The sequence below is a fragment of the Schistocerca serialis genome, chromosome 3, assembly GCF_023864345.2.
Source record: "Schistocerca serialis cubense isolate TAMUIC-IGC-003099 chromosome 3, iqSchSeri2.2, whole genome shotgun sequence".
NCBI lineage: Eukaryota > Metazoa > Arthropoda > Insecta > Orthoptera > Acrididae > Schistocerca > Schistocerca serialis.
In genome coordinates this window covers 442,171,965-442,189,749 of record NC_064640.1, presented here as the reverse complement: position 1 = coordinate 442,189,749, position 17,785 = coordinate 442,171,965, and positions in this window count along the sequence as shown.

Here is a 17,785-nt window from a genome sequence, read left to right as displayed (position 1 = left end):
ATGGAGACGATCGTAGAGATGCTGGATGTAGTCCTGTGGAACGGCTTGCCATGCCATTTCCACCTGGCGCCTCAGTTGGACCAGCGTTCGTGCTGGACGTGCAGACCGCGTGAGACGACGCTTCATCCAGTCCCAAACATGCTCAATGGGGGACAGATCCGGAGATGTTGCTGGCCAGGGTAGTTGACTTACACCTTCTAGAGCACATTGGGTGGCACGGGATACATGCGGACGTGCATTGTCCTGTTGGAACAGCAAGTTCCCTTGCCAGTCTAGGAATGGTAGAACGATGGGTTCGATGACGGTTTGGATGTACCATGCACTATTCAGTGTCCCCTCGACGATCACCAGTGGTGTACGGCCAGTGTAGGAGATCGCTCCCCACACCATGATGCCGGGTGTTGGCCCTGTGTGCCTCGGTCGTATGCAGTCCTTATTGTGGCGCTCACCTGCACGGCGCCAAACACGCATACGACCATCATTGGCACCAAGGCAGAAGCGACTCTCATCGCTGAAGACGACACGTCTCCATTCGTCCCTCCATTCACGCCTGTCGCGACACCACTGGAGGCGGGCTGCACGATGTTGGGGCGTGAGCGGAAGACGGCCTAACGGTGTGCGGGACCGTAGCCCAGCTTCATGGAGACGGTTGCGAATGGTCCTCGCCGATACCCCAGGAGCAACAGTGTCCCTAATTTGCTGGGAAGTGGCGGTGCGGTCCCCTACGGCACTGCGTAGGATCCTACGGTCTTGGCGTGCATCCGTGCGTCGCTGCGGTCCGGTCCCAGGTCGACGGGCACGTGCACCTTCCGCCGACCACTGGCGACAACATCGATGTACTGTGGAGACCTCACGCCCCACGTGTTGAGCAATTCGGCGGTACGTCCACCCGGCCTCCCGCATGCCCACTATACGCCCTCGCTCAAAGTCCGTCAACTGCACATACGGTTCACGTCCACGCTGTCGCGGCATGCTACCAGTGTTAAAGACTGCGATGGAGCTCCGTATGCCACGGCAAACTGGCTGACACTGACGGCGGCGGTGCACAAATGCTGCGCAGCTAGCGCCATTCGACGGCCAACACCGCGGTTCCTGGTGTGTCCGCTGTGCCGTGCGTGTGATCATTGCTTGTACAGCCCTCTCGCAGTGTCCGGAGCAAGTATGGTGGGTCTGACACACCGGTGTCAATGTGTTCTTTTTTCCATTTCCAGGAGTATATGTTTATCTGATAAGAGATATGTTGTAGAATTTTTCTAATACTATGTTATTTACTTTGTAAAGATGTTTAGACATTATTAATTCTGTGCTGTTTCAATGCTTATGTGTGAAATTAATGTTTCGAAAACTATTCTCACAATTTTATTTATTTACTTACGTCATAATTACTACAACACTGATGTATATGTTTATTTCTATTCTTTTGTAAAGGCTGTGTTACTACAAATGTTATCTGTACTATTATGTTCTTTAATGATGTATTTGTACCTTTGTAATTGTATTCTTATGTTGTAAATTTATAACTGTATAGACACCAGTTTTTGGTTAACAGCATTGCTGGTTCTAAGGACAATTCCAAAAACTTTGTGAGTGCACAAGTGGTGGTTTATGGACTTTCTATGTTATCCGCAAGACTCTTCGATGGTGATTGTGCACCTGCACAGTTGCAATAGATGGCTGCTGGCTGTCTCTACAAGGACTACAGTGGGTCTGTATCTTTGATGGCCCACCAATACCATTATTTCTACAAGGACTGCAGTGGGTCTGCACCTCTGGTGGCCCACCAATACCATAATCTCTAACAAGACTACAGTGGTCTGCTCTGTGATGACCTGCCTATCAATATTCTTCAACTTCGACTGACTCTGCTGTGGGTTTGCTCTGCTGTGGCCCATTACCTGTCTGCATGTCAAGAGTCAGCATTGTCTTTCCATTGGGAGGACAACACTACTTCTGCAAGACTGCATGGAAATCCACTACTTCTGTGTGCATTTTCTTTTACTGCTCAGACTTTTTGCTTAAAATTGTAATTAATACTGTGATGAATGATCAGGACTGTCTTTATGGACTGTGAGAAAATTTTCGCTTTTGACCTACATTGTATCAATAAGTGTGTGCATTTGATTTCTTTGTTATTGTAATTATGAAAAATTTCTTCAAATCTGTATTGTACATTGCCCAAAACAATTTGTAAAATTTTTTGTGGGGAGCATGGGGGCTATGTAAGTAGGCTGTTTAGGTTTTTATGTTGGTAACGCCACGTAGCGCTCTATATGAAAATCACTGACTGTGCTGTGTGCAGCCTGTGGCTGGTTTTCATTGTTGTAATAGTCGCCATTGTAGTGTTGGGCAGTTGGATGTGAACAGCGCATAGCGTTGCGCAGTTGGAGGTGAGCCGCCAGCAGTGGTGGATGTGGGGAGAGAGATGGCAGAGTTTTGAGAGTGGATGATCTGGACGTGTGTCCATTAGAGCGAGTAAGTTTGTAAGACTGTATGTCAAGAACTGATATATATATATATATATATATATATATATATATATATATATATAATGACTTTTGAACACTATTAAGGTAAATACATTGTTTGTTCTCTAACAAAATCTTTCATTTGCTAACTATGCCAATCACTAGTTAGTGACTTCAGTAGTTAGAATCTTTTATTTAGCTGGCAGTATTGGCGCTCGCTGTATTGCAGTAGTTCGAGTAACGAAGATTTTTGTGAGGTAAGTGATTTGTGAAAGGTATAGGTTAATATTAGTCAGCGCCATTCTTTTGTAGGGATTATTGAAAGTCAGATTGCGTTGCGCTAAAAATATTGTGTGTCAGTTTAGTGTTGACCAGAATAGGTAAAGAGCGAAATGTCTGAGTACGTTCACTTTTGCTCAGCTGTTTGAAAATCAAATAACGTAAGGGGTTTACCAGCAGAGTAATTCATAAATTTTTCTAAGGGGACGTTTCAGAATATCGGATGGGGCTAAGTCGGGACTGTATGGAAGATGATCGGTGACAGTGAACTCAAGTCCTCGGATTATTGCAAATGTCGCAGCACTCGTGTGTAGTGTGGCATTGTCATGTAGAATGAGAAGATGATCCATGTGTGGACGAACTCTTCGAATTCGTGCTTTCAGTTTCCTGAGAGTCTTGCAGTACCTTGCAGGGGTTATGGTGGTGCCTTTAGCCACGAATTGCAAATGCAGCACGCTTTCAACGCCCCATAACACTGTGAGCCTGACTTTGCCTGTCGATGGCATTGTCTTGAACTTTTTTGGGGTCGGTGATCCTTTGTGACGGAACTCCATTGAAGCTCTCTTGTGCACCCATCGTGCACACAGTCTTCTGTACCGCACTTCTGCAATGATAACCTGATATCGTGATATTTCACAATTGCGTGACAGCTGTGTCTATGTTATCCGACGATTTGCTTTAATGAGTTTACAGTTTGGTTTTAATGAGTATCGTCGGTTGCCGTACGCCGTAGTCCAGTCTGAGCTCTGTCACAGAGGTTAGCATCACCGTTTCCTTCATTTCGAGCAGTAACAATCAAACGTCATATATTACTAATGTCGATACAATCATCACCGTAAACAGTTATCATTCTTCTATGGATTTCAATTGGGGGCACGATTTTTGCGATTTCTCATTCACCGACGTAGTTAGACTACACGCCGCCATGTTAACGCTACAGTTCGGAGTCCTATAGCGGCAGATGGTTGCAACTTACGTCAGTGAAGCGGGAAAGTCGACTAACTAATATGCATGTTTTGTAATATCGCAACAGATATTGAGAACAGAATAAAACAATTTCTGGCATTTCTTTTCAGCACGTTCTCCTATTTTGAGAAGAATCATCTGATCTTACTAGCGTACACCTCTTACATGCATACACGAACAACCTTGGGACGTTGGTGGATCTTTTAAGAATTACGCTTAAGATTAAAGTTTTCATTTTTCGTTCCCGAATGTTCACTGTGCCTCATTGGAAGCACGACAAATATCAAGGCGATAGTCAAACTCGCCCCACACTATTTAGAGTAACACCCACCCTGGATGTGGTTTTTAGATGGTTTTCACATCCAGCTAGGTTTATACGGGCTGGTGCCGATATTCCGTCTGAGACAGACGCTACGCAAACATTTACGAGTAGAACACTTTCTCGCACTTACGCACGGAATTTACTCTATATGATGACATATTGGGTACACTACTTCTGTCTTGGGGGTGAATAGGAGACTGTTTGGTCTCCTTAAACACGTACTCAGCATCACCCACTGACATAAGGGTTGGGTGGGGTTGTTTGGGGGAGAAGACCAGACAACGAGGTCATCGGTCTCATCGGATTAGGGAAGGACGGGGAAGGAAGTCGGCCGTGCCCTTTCAAAGGAACCATCCCAGCATTTGCCTGGAGAGATTTAGGGAAATCACGGAAAACCTAAATCAGGATGGCCGGACGGAGGATTGAACCGTCGTCCTCCAGAATGCGAGTCCAGTACTGACATAAGCAACTTTGACAGAGAGCAGATCGTCATAGTCAACTACCATGAAATGAGCATCTTGGAAACAGTGAAGCTGGTAGTCGTTTGTGTGTTACTGTCGGGAGTATCTATGAAAAGTGACTGAAGAACGGTGAAACCACGCGTAGACAACAAGGTGTTGAACGTCTATAACTCATCACAGAATATGGATGTCGGAGTCTTTCCCGCCCTGTAAACATGTTAGGCGACACTCTGTGGCAGATCTGATGACAGAATGTAATTTCAGTAGACACAAGTGTTCCAGAGCACACCGTTCAGTGCACAGTGTCGAATGTGGGGCTCCGCAGCAATCGACCCCCACATGTTTCCAAGTCGATCCCACGACACGATCAGTTAAGATTGCAGTGGGCACAGGATTATAGACATTAGATCGTGGATCAACGGAAACGTGTCGCCTGGACGGACGAGCCACGTTTATAGTTACAACAGTTCGATGACAGTGTCCGGATACATCATACAGGCGCACGGCTGCTCGAAGAACGCGCCGCGTCAGCCGGTGGGGTACTATTAAGACACCGGGTATATTCACGTGGGCTTCCATAGGACCTGCGGCAATAATGTAAGGCGCTACGAAAGCTGTGGACCACGTAAACATTACTGCTTATCAACTGCAGCTCATATTACGTGCCGGCCGCTGTGGCCGAGCGGTTCTTGGCACTTCAGTCCGGAACCGCGCTGCTGTTACGGCCGCAGATTCGAATCCTGCCTCGGATATGGATGTGTGTGATGTCCTTAGGTTAGTTAGGTTTAAGTAGTTCTAAGTCTAGCGTACTGATGACCTCAGATGTTAAGTCTCGTAGTGCTTAGAGCCATTTGAACCATTTTCATATTGCGTAGTGTCTTCCCCGATAGTGATGGCATGTTCCAGCAGAATAACTTTCTGTGTCACAAGCCCAGAATCGTGCTACAGTGATTTCAGGGGTATGATGTTGTACAGTACGAGTCATAGCCTCCACCCCTCCCCTCTCCCCCACCCCCCAACCTTTCAATACATTCATTCATTGTTCTCAAATTGACTATGACTTTCTGGATGTCAATCTAGCCAGTGGTCCTCCGTATAGTGGCAGTGGTAGAATCTCGCAGGTTCTGTTTGTTTTCATAACATGGTCACTGCTTCGACGTTCAAATGAAATTACATCGGTCGAGGCATCACGGATCGTTAGGACTATGAAAGGACAGTACCAGAAAGACTTACTTGCCCTTTTGTCTTCTCGATAAATAATCATCATGTGCGACTTCACAGGTAAGGTCTGATAAGCGACCTGAGTTTCGGTACAGGTCATAACAGCGGTTAAATAATTTTTCTGACAACACGACCTTCTGATCAGGTGTAAAAGTCCATGGTAGTTAACCTTACAGATGCGTGTCTCTCGTTATAACGTTCACGGCCATTATCCTGGGCGTCCAAGGTCCATACACGCTAAAGTTGTCTCGCTTCTTCGGTTCTGGTGACAGGCTGTTTGATACAATCATCCTAAGCGTTGTCAGATTGGTACAGAAAAAAAAATTTAAGTTGTTTCAGTCTCTCGGCTTTCAATCAGAAAAACAGCTGTAAAATGTGAAGTATCTTGCTTTACTGAATTGTGTGTGACTATCACGGCAGGCAATCCCGTATTGCCGGCTACCTGTTTAACATCAACATATACTGAAAGTATAAAAGTCATTGCCTAACTAGAATGTTTCGTTAGGCCAGTAGTAATTCCTAAGCTAACATAGCACTACACTTTCAAAGTTGTGTCTTCAATAAGCAAGCTCGCAGTACCTGGAAATAAGGTACAGGGTACATCTTTAGTGATTGCTTAGTGGGCGAGGTAGTCAGGGCACACTCTCGTCCACTTATTCCCACTTTTCAAATAAGTAACCTCCCTAATAGGTCAATTCTAATCCAGTGTAATGGAGCAAATGTAGAGAGAATTAGTTTCTGATGCTCTATGAGTAACTGAGGCACATGGTTTCACCATTGGCATTTCCTATTGTGGATTACTTAACCCTTTCACTAGCACTTTTTTTTGGACTGAAAAGCGTTAATGTATGGTTATCTTAATTAATGTAGTAATCACTAGTAACAACATGAAAAAAATATTTTCCGCCGTTTCGTTTTCCAGTACAAGGAGGGATTGGATATATTTGTTCCTCTAATCTTTTGACATGGGAAGTATACATCCTGGTGGTAATGAAAAACATGATCATCTTGTATTTTCATTTACGATCTAAATTTTCAGAAAAGTACTGGGATTACATTTCTGATTACAAATAGTTGACATTTCGGTAGATTATTCCAAATGACAAGCTCTTTATTGTTCCATACAAATTCGAGTATCTCATGTGACATTCACATCGATCATCCTACTTTTGATATTGTTTGAAACAGTTTGAAACAGTTCATATAGTCTTTATTCTGAAAATTTCAACTGTTTCTCTGACAATCTATCATAGAGCACATAGTACCAAAGGTACTGATGGGGTTAATGTAAAATCCGGCCAAAGATACTTGTTTCTAATTCTGTCAAGAGTCTTCATAAATCCCAGATTACTTGATGTCAGAGCTGAAGAAAATACTATACAGCTGCTGTTAATGAGCTAACATGATGCGCAACCATTTCCGCTGTGCTGAGTCATAAATTGTTTTATGCAATATTTTATCCGTTAACCTGAATTTTCCTTTGACAGATTCTTCCATCTCTAAGTCCTCAATGGTATTTTTAAAGGATGGATTTTTCCCTTCGTTCATCTCCAATGTTTCTTAATGCTGCATTGTCAGGGATATCACCAATGCTGTAATGTTCCTCTAATGGATTCCATGAAAGGCAATTACATTCTTGCGTTTATATCAATATTTCTATACTGCTGTGATGTTATATTCTTGGAGCTTTGGTGCTCATCCTGTTAGCTGACTTATTGGATGCTTCATGTAAGCATAAAGACTTGTGGTCAGTCACAACTGTGAATGATCTGGAATACAAATAGTGTCAGAACTTACTGGTTACTACCAACTGCTAGACTTCTCTGACCCGATGAGTACAGTGGCACCCGCAATCTCTTTCAGTTCCATCATGAATTCGCACTAGAACTGTGTCTATCCCATACCCATTAGCATCAGTGTGTAGTTGTCTCGGCATTCTTATCAAAAAATGTCATACTGGTGAAGCTGTCAGCACCTCATTACGAAAGATCTTTCATGCTCCTTCTCTTTTATGGTTCTTATTTTTTCTGGATCAAGAGATACTGTTTCCATTAACTGGATGCCCCAAGATGTTAATTTATTGGGCAATGAGGAGGCACTCTATATGATTCAGGCAAAGACCTGTGCCATGAATACATTTCGGCATAGTTGTAAAGCGGCTTCGATACTCTTCAAATGTCTTTCAGAAAACAACATCGTCACCCAGTTGTGATAATACGACCCGATAAACACAAAGATAAATCACACACGTGAGCGCATTTGTCGGTCTGAGAGAAAGGGGGCGTAGTCATTCAGCATGTACTAGTCAGTGCGGAATTAACATTTACTTTGATATTATTAGAAGTTTTTCATATCTTGCAATTAATTTTAGTAAAAAATATCGTTGATGCCAATTAAAAGTAAGAAACCCAATTCAGTTTAAGAGAGTAGATCTAAAGACAAGTCGATTGAGGTACCAAAAGCTATGGTGCACCTCAGTCTGACTCGAAAAAAATCAGCATTGAGTGGCATGAAGAAACACGTTCGGGGTTTCGACCGTCAAAATAGTGCCTAAGTAAAGCACCTGCTCCCAGCAACACACACCACATAAAAGAGCTGATGTTTTGTCCTTCCATAGCGTGTGAGAATATAACAACTTCACACAATTGTAAGGAATCCTTGTGCAAAGAATTATTTCAATATTTTAAATGTTGTGGGATAAATAATAACTGCAGAGATTTTATAAACACACAGCAAGTTGCATGCTGGAAAGATGCATCATCTGATTTGTATACACCTAAATAAACTGAAAAAGTTTTAATTGGCAAAGCAAAGGTTAACTTCAGTTACACTGAAAAATGGTCGCCATACTATATAAAGGGGTGGAAGGGCGCTCATAGGGACAGTCTTTTACTAGCCATGATCACAAACAGTCGTGCTACACTCATGCTCATAAATTAAGGATAGCTTCAGAATGTGGTGCCACACAACGTGGCACTACACAAAACTAGTGCTAATAGCATAGGCACATAGGGAGCACACACGGCAAAGATCTGGAAGTCCACATTATTGATGATAAGTTGAGAAAATCGTCCCGAAACACAAGCGCTACAAAACGCCACTGTTTCCTGCGCATTTAACCCGACATCAATATGGGATATGATCACCATGCACACGTACACAGGTCGCACAACGGGCTAGCGTACTCTGGATCAGGTGGTCGAGCAGCTGCTGGGGTATAGCGTCCTATTTTTGCACTAGTGCCTGCTGGAGCTCCTGAAGTGTCCTAGGGGGTGTGAAGACGTGCAGCGATATGTCGACCGAGAGCATTCCAGAAGTGCTCAATGGAGTTTAGGTCTGGAGAACTGGCAGGGCACTCCATTCGCCTGATAACTTCTGTTTCAAGGTACTCCTCCACGATGGCAGCTCGCTGGGGCCGTGCGATATCATCCATCGGCGGGAAGGTGGGACCCATTGCACCCCTGAAAAGGCGGACATACTGGTGAAAAATGACTTGTTACAGTTCCCCTGCCAAATACATGCAGGGGTGTACATGCACCAATCCATCAAACCACGACCTCCATACAGGTCCCTTTCAACGACATTAAGTGGTTGGTATCTGGTTTCTGGTTCAAGCCAGATGAAAACCCGGCGAGAATCACTGTTCCGACTATACCTGGACTCGTCCATGAACATAACCTGGGACCACTGTTCCAATGACCATGTACTGTGTTCTTGACACCAGGCTTTACGGGCTCTCCTGTGACCAGGGGTCAGTGGAATGCATCTTGCAGGTCTCCGGGCGAATAAACTATGTCTGTTCAGTCATCTGTAGACTGTGTGTCTGGAGACAACTGTTCCAGTGGCTGCGGTTAGATCCCGAGCAAGGCTACCTGCAGTGCTCCGTGGCCGTCTGCGGGCACTGATGGTGAGATATCGGTGTTCTTGTGGTGTTGTACACTGTGGACGTCCCGTACTGTAGCGTCTGGACACGTTTCCTGTCTGCTGGTTCAAAAATGGCTCTGAGCACTATGGGACTTAACTTCTGAGGTCATCAGTCCCCTAGAACTTAGAACTACTTAAACCTAACTAACCTAAGGACATGGCACACACCCATGCCCGAGGCAGGATTCGAACCTGCGACCGTAGCGGTCGCGCGGTTCCAGCCTGTAGCGCCTCGAACCGCTCGGTCACACCAGCCCGCAGAACGTTGTTTCACCATGTATCAGCATTATCCTTAATGTATGAACGTGAGTGTAGTTAGTATCACAGTACGATTTGTGTAAGTAGTAACTGTTGGGAGATCAGTGGCGAAATTGCCCCTATGATGCATTTGGAGAAATTTTGCTAGTTTTATAGGTTGAGGGACTTGGAAATATTCTCGTTAGTGTTGAATTTTGAAATATTTCCAACAGTCATTGGACTTGGTGTGGTACAAGGTCAGATGTACTTTCTGCCATGTAAGCAGGAATCCCCAGGGTCGAGTCCCGGTCGGGGCACACATTTTCAACTGTCCCCATTGATACTTATCAACGCCTGTAAGCAGCTAAATGTCTGGATTTCATTGTAATTTCATACTTCAAGAATTGCAAGCATTCATGTGGATATGTTTTGTGGATCACAAATAGGACAGGAAATTCAACATTCATGTACTGATTAGTCGCCATCCAAACTACTTGCCACTAGTAATGTGTTATTGCGTCTGAGGATCCAGCCGATTCAGCGACTTTTCATAAACTGTTGCATTCAAAGAGCATCCTTGTCACTGTATTTTGTTAGTAAAAAGCGTCGCAGTTCCGTATTTAGATGACTTTATTAGACTTCGGTGGGCATAAAAGTAAAAGTGGGTACTCTGTAGGGCCCCTAGACACCCCTAAACATTAGAGTCGTGATCAGTTACGTTTTATAGTCTAAATTGAGGGGTAGGGTCACGATTTGTGGTCTCTCTCTGGGACTGTTTAGTACTGAAACAGATAAGAGGAATATAATCTGAATGTGAAAAGTGTGGTAGAGTGGCCCACTGGATCGAAATCAATAGCTAAAGCAGTGAAGGAGGAGTCAGGTGTGCTTTGAGAATGTGCACCAGAGGCGACTCGGAGAGCGGTGTAGCGACTCAGCCATCGTAGCGCACAGTTATGGAATCGGCCGGTGACGCGGCAAAGCAACGACCTTGGATAGCAGTCAGCAGCCCGGCACTGAAGGATGGTAGAGAGAGCAATAGGAACTCAGCTTTCGCAGTGCACAGCTGAGGAGCGATGACAGCTACAGACAGCAACCAACGCGCTTAGCTCATCAGAGAGACGGCCCACTGGAGAGCGAAAGGACTGAACGCATGGTTTGCAGCGGTAACACCGCCGATCAGAGGCTACGGCAGCCGAGAGTGGGCGCTGGTCAACAGTGCTAAGTAGACAGCGGCGCATATTTTTGTAATTGTGGAGATCTTGGCCGTCAGTGTGGAGCAAGAAATAAAGAGATCGCCAAGTAACAAATTCTGTGGCCAGTGATGATCCTGGGATCCCTAGCAGATAGAGACAGATGTTGCTCTAGGTACTACCAGCGAAAAATGCTCCTATCGGAGCAAAAAAAATGTAAATATGCTCCTGTTTAAAAGACCCTGACTGAAAATTGGGGCACCAGCTGCATCATTCTACCTTTCTCGTCACCTTTAAAAGCTTTCCCAAAAATTTTGGCACGCAAAAATATTCGTGCTCTTTTTAACATGCAACTGACCTCTCACTCCCACAAGCTCCCCTAACTGTAATTAGTCCACCGCTGTAAGTCGCTCATACCCATCCACTCCCACTTGCCCATTCTCATTCACTCATTCAGCCCACCTCATTGTCATTAACCCTTTGTTCTCCCTAACTATCACTGTCTCCTGTCCCACAGCCAGAGTCTCCTTCGTTCTATCCTTGGGATAACGTCTCTTCTCAGTGTCACTGTCTCCCTTGTGCTCTCTCTTACAGCTACTATCTTTCATTTTCGATGCTGCTGTCTCTCTATTCCTCCTAGTCATTGTCATAGACTTTGTCTCTGATTTTCACTGGCTCTCACCCACTTCCGCCTTATCTCTCTCTTTATGCTTCTCCCACTGGCACTGTCTACTTCACTCCCTTTCTAGAATTGTTCGGTCACTGTCAACTGTGTTCCACTGCCACTGTTCCCCTGTCCTTTCCTCACACTACCACTGTCTCCTTTGCTCATCTATACCACAACCACTGTCCACCGTCGACCAGTATTTATTGCTTTTTCTTTTCGCTCCCAGAGCCCTTCTCATGATGACGGAGGCATTTTACAACATATTTCTCCGTGCTATGTCACTTTACAAACTACGTTTGCGCCTCACACTGGACTTTACATGAGTACTTTACGTGTACAAGTAGCGTAACTCCGAAGGTCTGTATCTCGGAAACGGATAAAGGTATCAAGAAAACTTTCAATGTTGTTAGAGATCGTGATCTTAGGAATATATCGTAAAAGTTTCAGCCATTTCCCGTGCATAACCTTCTTGAAATTTGCGGCTCGGTTTTGGTACGAAAAAATTGTAAAAGCACTCTTTTTAGGTTTTATAATAAACCAATAATGAACTAATGGTGCCTCCATAAGCCCCTTAAGGTGCACCGTGTACCTCATCAAACGCAAAAAATTAAAAAAAATAAAAAGTTCAAATGTGTGTGAAATCTTATGGGACTTAACTGACAAGGTCATCAGTCCCTAAGCTTACACACTACTTAACCTAAATTATCCTAAGGACAAACACACACACCCATGCCCGAGGGAGGGCTCTAACCTCCGCCGGGACCAGCCGCACAGTCCATGACGTCAGCGCCTCAGACCGCTTGGCTAATCCCGCTCGACAAACGACATTTGCACGATCAACAAAACAGGCTCTGCTAACGGTATACTACGCCTTCCACATTGCTGACAGCGGGTTCTACACAACACCGGTGACTACTTTGAAGGACAGTGATAGGTGCAAACATGTAACTCTTTTGTATCGGTTGAATAAATAGTTGCCACAAGGACTTAAGTCCGAGGAGTATGGTGGATCGTACAGTACTTCCCTGTCCATCGACCGAACAGAGCAGCGACAGCTTGCGCTGTGTGCACCCGCGCATTGTCATGCAAAATGGTAGGTGTGTTGCGCAGAAAGTGTCGCCGTTTCTTTCGCAAAGCTGGTCGCAGGTGATTCTCCAAAAACGAACACTAATACGACTTAAGTCCTTGTGACTTTAAATCCCGCGTCCGGTCATCCTGATTTAGGTTTTCCGTGATTTCCCTAAATCGCTCCAGGCAAATGCCGGGATGGTTCCTTTGAAAGGGCACGGCCGAATTCCTTCCCCATCCTTCCCTAATCCGATGAGACCGATCACCTCGCTGTCTGGTCTCCTTCCCCAAACAACCCAACCCCCCTTGTGACTTTGATTTGATTCCGAAGATGAAGGAACCACTTCGTGGCATTCGCTTCAGAACTGTTCCAGAGATTCGACAGGCAGTAGACCGCTCTATTTGCACCATCAACAGAACAGTTTCTGCAAACGGTATACTACGCCTTCCACATCGCAGGCAACGGGCTCTACACAACGCTGGTGACTACGACTACTTTGAAGGACAGTAACAGGTGCAAACATGTAACTCTTTTGTATCAGTTGTGATTAAATAGTTGCCACTATTTAAGTTCCAACCCTCGTATTAGGCAGTACATCATGTCACATGCCTACCGATGTTTAGTAACATTATTATGCAAATCAAAGACTCACTGAGGAATCAGAAAAGTAAAAAGGGAAATTTGAATGATAAACTGGGGACTATGGACAGAGAGCATAGATGCGAAATGGGAAAATGAAGAGTAATTTCAGTTGCGAGATAGGGAAGTTGAAAAACTGTTTTGCTGAAAAGTTTAAGGAACTGGTGGAGTTGAGCAATGAAACGATCCACTAAATCATAGATAATTTAGGATCAATTGAAGGCAAAGTTAATGGCAGAATGAGGAGTGTACAAGTGGAACTACAAGGATAGATTGACCTATGTTCAAATGTTCAAATGTGTGTGAAATTTTATGGGACTTAAATGCTAAGGTCATCAGTCCCTAAGTTTACACACTACTTAACCTAAATTATCCTAAGGACAAACACACACACCCATGCCCGAGGAAGGACTCGAACCTCCGACGGTATCAGCCGCACAATCCATGACTGCAGCGCCGTTGACCGCTCGGCTAATCCCGCGCGGCTTGACCTATGTAAACAGCAGATTAGTTATTATGAAATCTCAACTGGGAAGGCTCTGGCTAAAGTAGATCGAGAAGTACAGGAAACAGAACTTGCTTTACGTAACGTAATAGGTAACACAGCCGATGAGCTGCTAGACAAATAGATATAGAGATTAAATTTTGTAATGAGAAAATGCGCAATTTAGAGCTAAGTGACACTCATGCTAATTTTATGTCCCGTGTATCCCTAATATAAATGTCAAGTGTAATAATTTTGTGGTTGGAATCAGTGATGAGGCTAAAATTACGTTATGAACAGGTTGTTGGAGGGTTCAGTGTAAACATGAGTGAATCGACTCTCAGATGATTTTGCCGGTTACGAGATGTCTGAACAGTTGTTTTTGCAGTAGTATTTGAGCCAAGCAAAGCAATTACACCTACAGAACGAATTTCTGCATACAGAACAGGCAGGCAAACCACGAGCCTGTTTTGTGACGAGAGTTAAACCGTTTGAGGATGCTAGGGGCACTGACAGAGATTTGTGCTCTTAAAAGGTTAATTCCAGAACAACTGCAGCGGGAACTGGTTACCAGTGCAACTGATATGTGGGAAAATGTTTGGATTTTCTAGAGAGGTGGTATCAGGCAATGATACACAGACGCACATGGATAAATAGCCAGGTACAGCAAAGATTTTATCAGTGTCAGGACTACGAAAGAAATGATAGTGTAACAGGAAGCTGCAATTCAAGAGGCGGAACGATTCATTGAGCTTTAGAGGACCTTTAATTTTCATACATATTTATTTAAAAAACAAAGACACCGAAAATTAATAAAATTCAACACGCAATAGTTTCTGAAATCATTCATTAACAAAAGTTACCTATAATTTAAAAAAAACACAACAGTAAATACATCTCTATTAAACAACAGACTTGCAGCCCTCAGGCTCCTCAACATACGGAAATGTTAAATACGAAAATGTTCCAACTATGAAGTATAAACAGGTATTTCATGAAAGATCGCCAGCTGGAAATAAAAAAATTTACACAAAGTCCTCCCTGTAATGACTTGGCGACTTCTGTGTAATCAAACGTAATAAAAGTACAAAACGTGACAGACGAACAGCTCCCCTATGCTAGATGATGATGATGATGATGTTAAGTTTTGTAGGGCGCTCAAATGCACGGTCATCAGCGCCCGTACAAGAAAGAATGGTTCAAATGGCTCTAATCACTATAGGACTTAACATCTGAGGTCATCAGTCCCCTAGACTTAGGACTACTTAAACCTAACTAACCTAAGGACATCACACACATCCATGCCCGAGGCAGGATTCGAACCTGCGACCGTAGCATCAGCGGGGTTCCGGATTGAAACGCCTAGAAACTCTCGGCCACAGCGGCCGGCACGCCCGTACAAAGTCCCAATTTTTACACAGTCCAATCTAGCCACTATCACGAATGATGATGATGATGATGACAACACAAACACCCAGTCCCCAGGCAGAGAAAAGTCCCAGCTCAGCTAGGAATCGAACCCGGGGCCCGTGATCCAGAGGCAGCAAAGATAGCGACTAGATCACGAGCTGCCGACGATATGAAGTGGACCCCTATGCTAGAATCACCCACTCTACGTCCGTTCAGTGGTGCCATTAACAGCACTGCATAAAAGACAGAACAACCTTTAATTATGGTGCATTAAAATCAGTTCTTCAAGAGAAACAGTATTATTAGCATTGAACAAAAGAAATCCTGCAAATAGGCATATATGAAAAACCGTATACTTTAACTAGTAATGAAATAAAGCAACGTGTCTTCCCTTCTATCAATGCATTGCTGTGGAGCCAGATACTTCCCTACGTCAACCTTTCCTCGTGGTTCTTGCTTCTTGTGCCAATAATAACATTCTCATATTGCTTGCAGAACAACACAGTGCATTTAAATGCCAGCTGTAACAAACGTGAGCTAATAACCATACGAAACGTCCCCTTAGAAAAATTATGCATGACTGTGTTTAAACTGACACACAATATTTTTTAGCGCAACGCAATCTGACTTTCAATAATCCCTACAAGAGAATGGCCCGGACTAAATTAACCTATACGTTTCACAAATCACTTACCTCACAAAAATCTTCGTTACTCGAACTACTGCAATACAGCGAGCGCCACTACTGCCAGCTAAATAAAAGATTTAAACTACTGAAGGCAATAACTACTAATAGGCACAGTTAGCAAATGAAAGATTTTGATAGAGAACAAACAATGTATTTACCTTAATAGTGTTCAAAAGTCATAATATGTATAGCAGTTCATGACATCCATTCTTACAAATGTACTGTTTCTGATGGACACACGTCCAGATCATCCGCTCTCAAAAATCCGCCATCTCACTTCCCCACATCCACCACTGCTGGTGGCTCACCTCCAACTGCGCAACGCTACGCGCTATTAACAGCCAAGTGCCCACAATAGCAAATACCAACAATGCCACCCAGCCACAGACTGCACACAGCACAGCCAGCGATTTTCATACAGAGCGCTACGTGGCGGTGGCATTACCAATATAAGAACCTAAACAGACTCCTTACATAGCGCCCATGCTCCCCACAAAAAATTTTACAAATTGTTTTTGGCATTGGCCAATACAGATTTGAAAAAAATTTTCATAATTACAATAACAAAGAAATCAAATGCACACACTTATCGATACAATGTTGGTCAAAAGCTAAAATTTTCTCACAGTCCATAAAGATAGTCCTAATCGTTCATCACAGTAAAATTGCAGTGTTTTTTCTCAAAGTCTGAGCAGTAAAAGAGAATGCACATGGAAGTAGTGGATTTCCATGCAGTCTTGAAGAAGTTTCCAACGGAAAGACAATGCTGACTCTTGACATGCAGACAGGTAATGGGCCACAACAGAGTCAGTCAAAGTTTTGAAGAACAATGGTAGGTAGGTCATCACAGAGTAGACCCACTGTAGTCCTAGTAGAGATTATGGTATTCGTGGGCCACCAGAGGTGCAGACCCACTGCAGTCCTTGTAGAAATAATGGTATTGGTGGATCATCAAAGGTGCAGACGCACTGTAGTCCTTGCAGAGAAGGTCAACAGCCATCTCTTGCGACTGTGCAGGTGCACAATCACCATCGAAGAGTCTTGCGGAGAATATAGCAAGTCCATAAACCACCACTTGTGCACTCACAAAGTTATTGGAACCAGCAATGCTGTTAACCAGTCCCTTGCTGAATTATTAACACACGGTCAAACACTAACAGTCCCAACTTAACACATATTGTGCATTACTATGACCAACAGAAACGTGTGCAGTGAAATGTATGCTTACAAGTTACTTAATTTGATGAACTGGTGTCCATTACAATTTTATAACATGAGAATACAATTACAAAGATGCAGAAAACATCATGAAAACATAATAATACAGAAAACATTTGTAGTAATACAGGCTTTACAAAAGAATAGAAATAGACATATACATCAGTGTTACAGGAATTATGACATAAGTAAATATATAAAATAATGAGAATAGGTTTCGAAACATTAATTTCACATATGAGCATTGAAACAGAACAGAATTAATAATGTCAATTAACATCTTTAAAAGGAAAATAACATATTATTAGAAAAATTCTACAACATAACTCTCATCAGATAAACACATAAAGACAGGAAGAACACAAATACCCAAGGTTACACAAACACATAGTGGAATAACACAAGGAAAGGACAGGGTTTGTTTTACTGTAGTATTTTGCAAACAAAACTTTCTTTACTTCTTGGAGATCTCCCTTTGTTCTTCATTATTTCCAAAAAGTCCTATCTATACCTGCTTCCTGTACTTTTTTCGTATAACTTCTCAA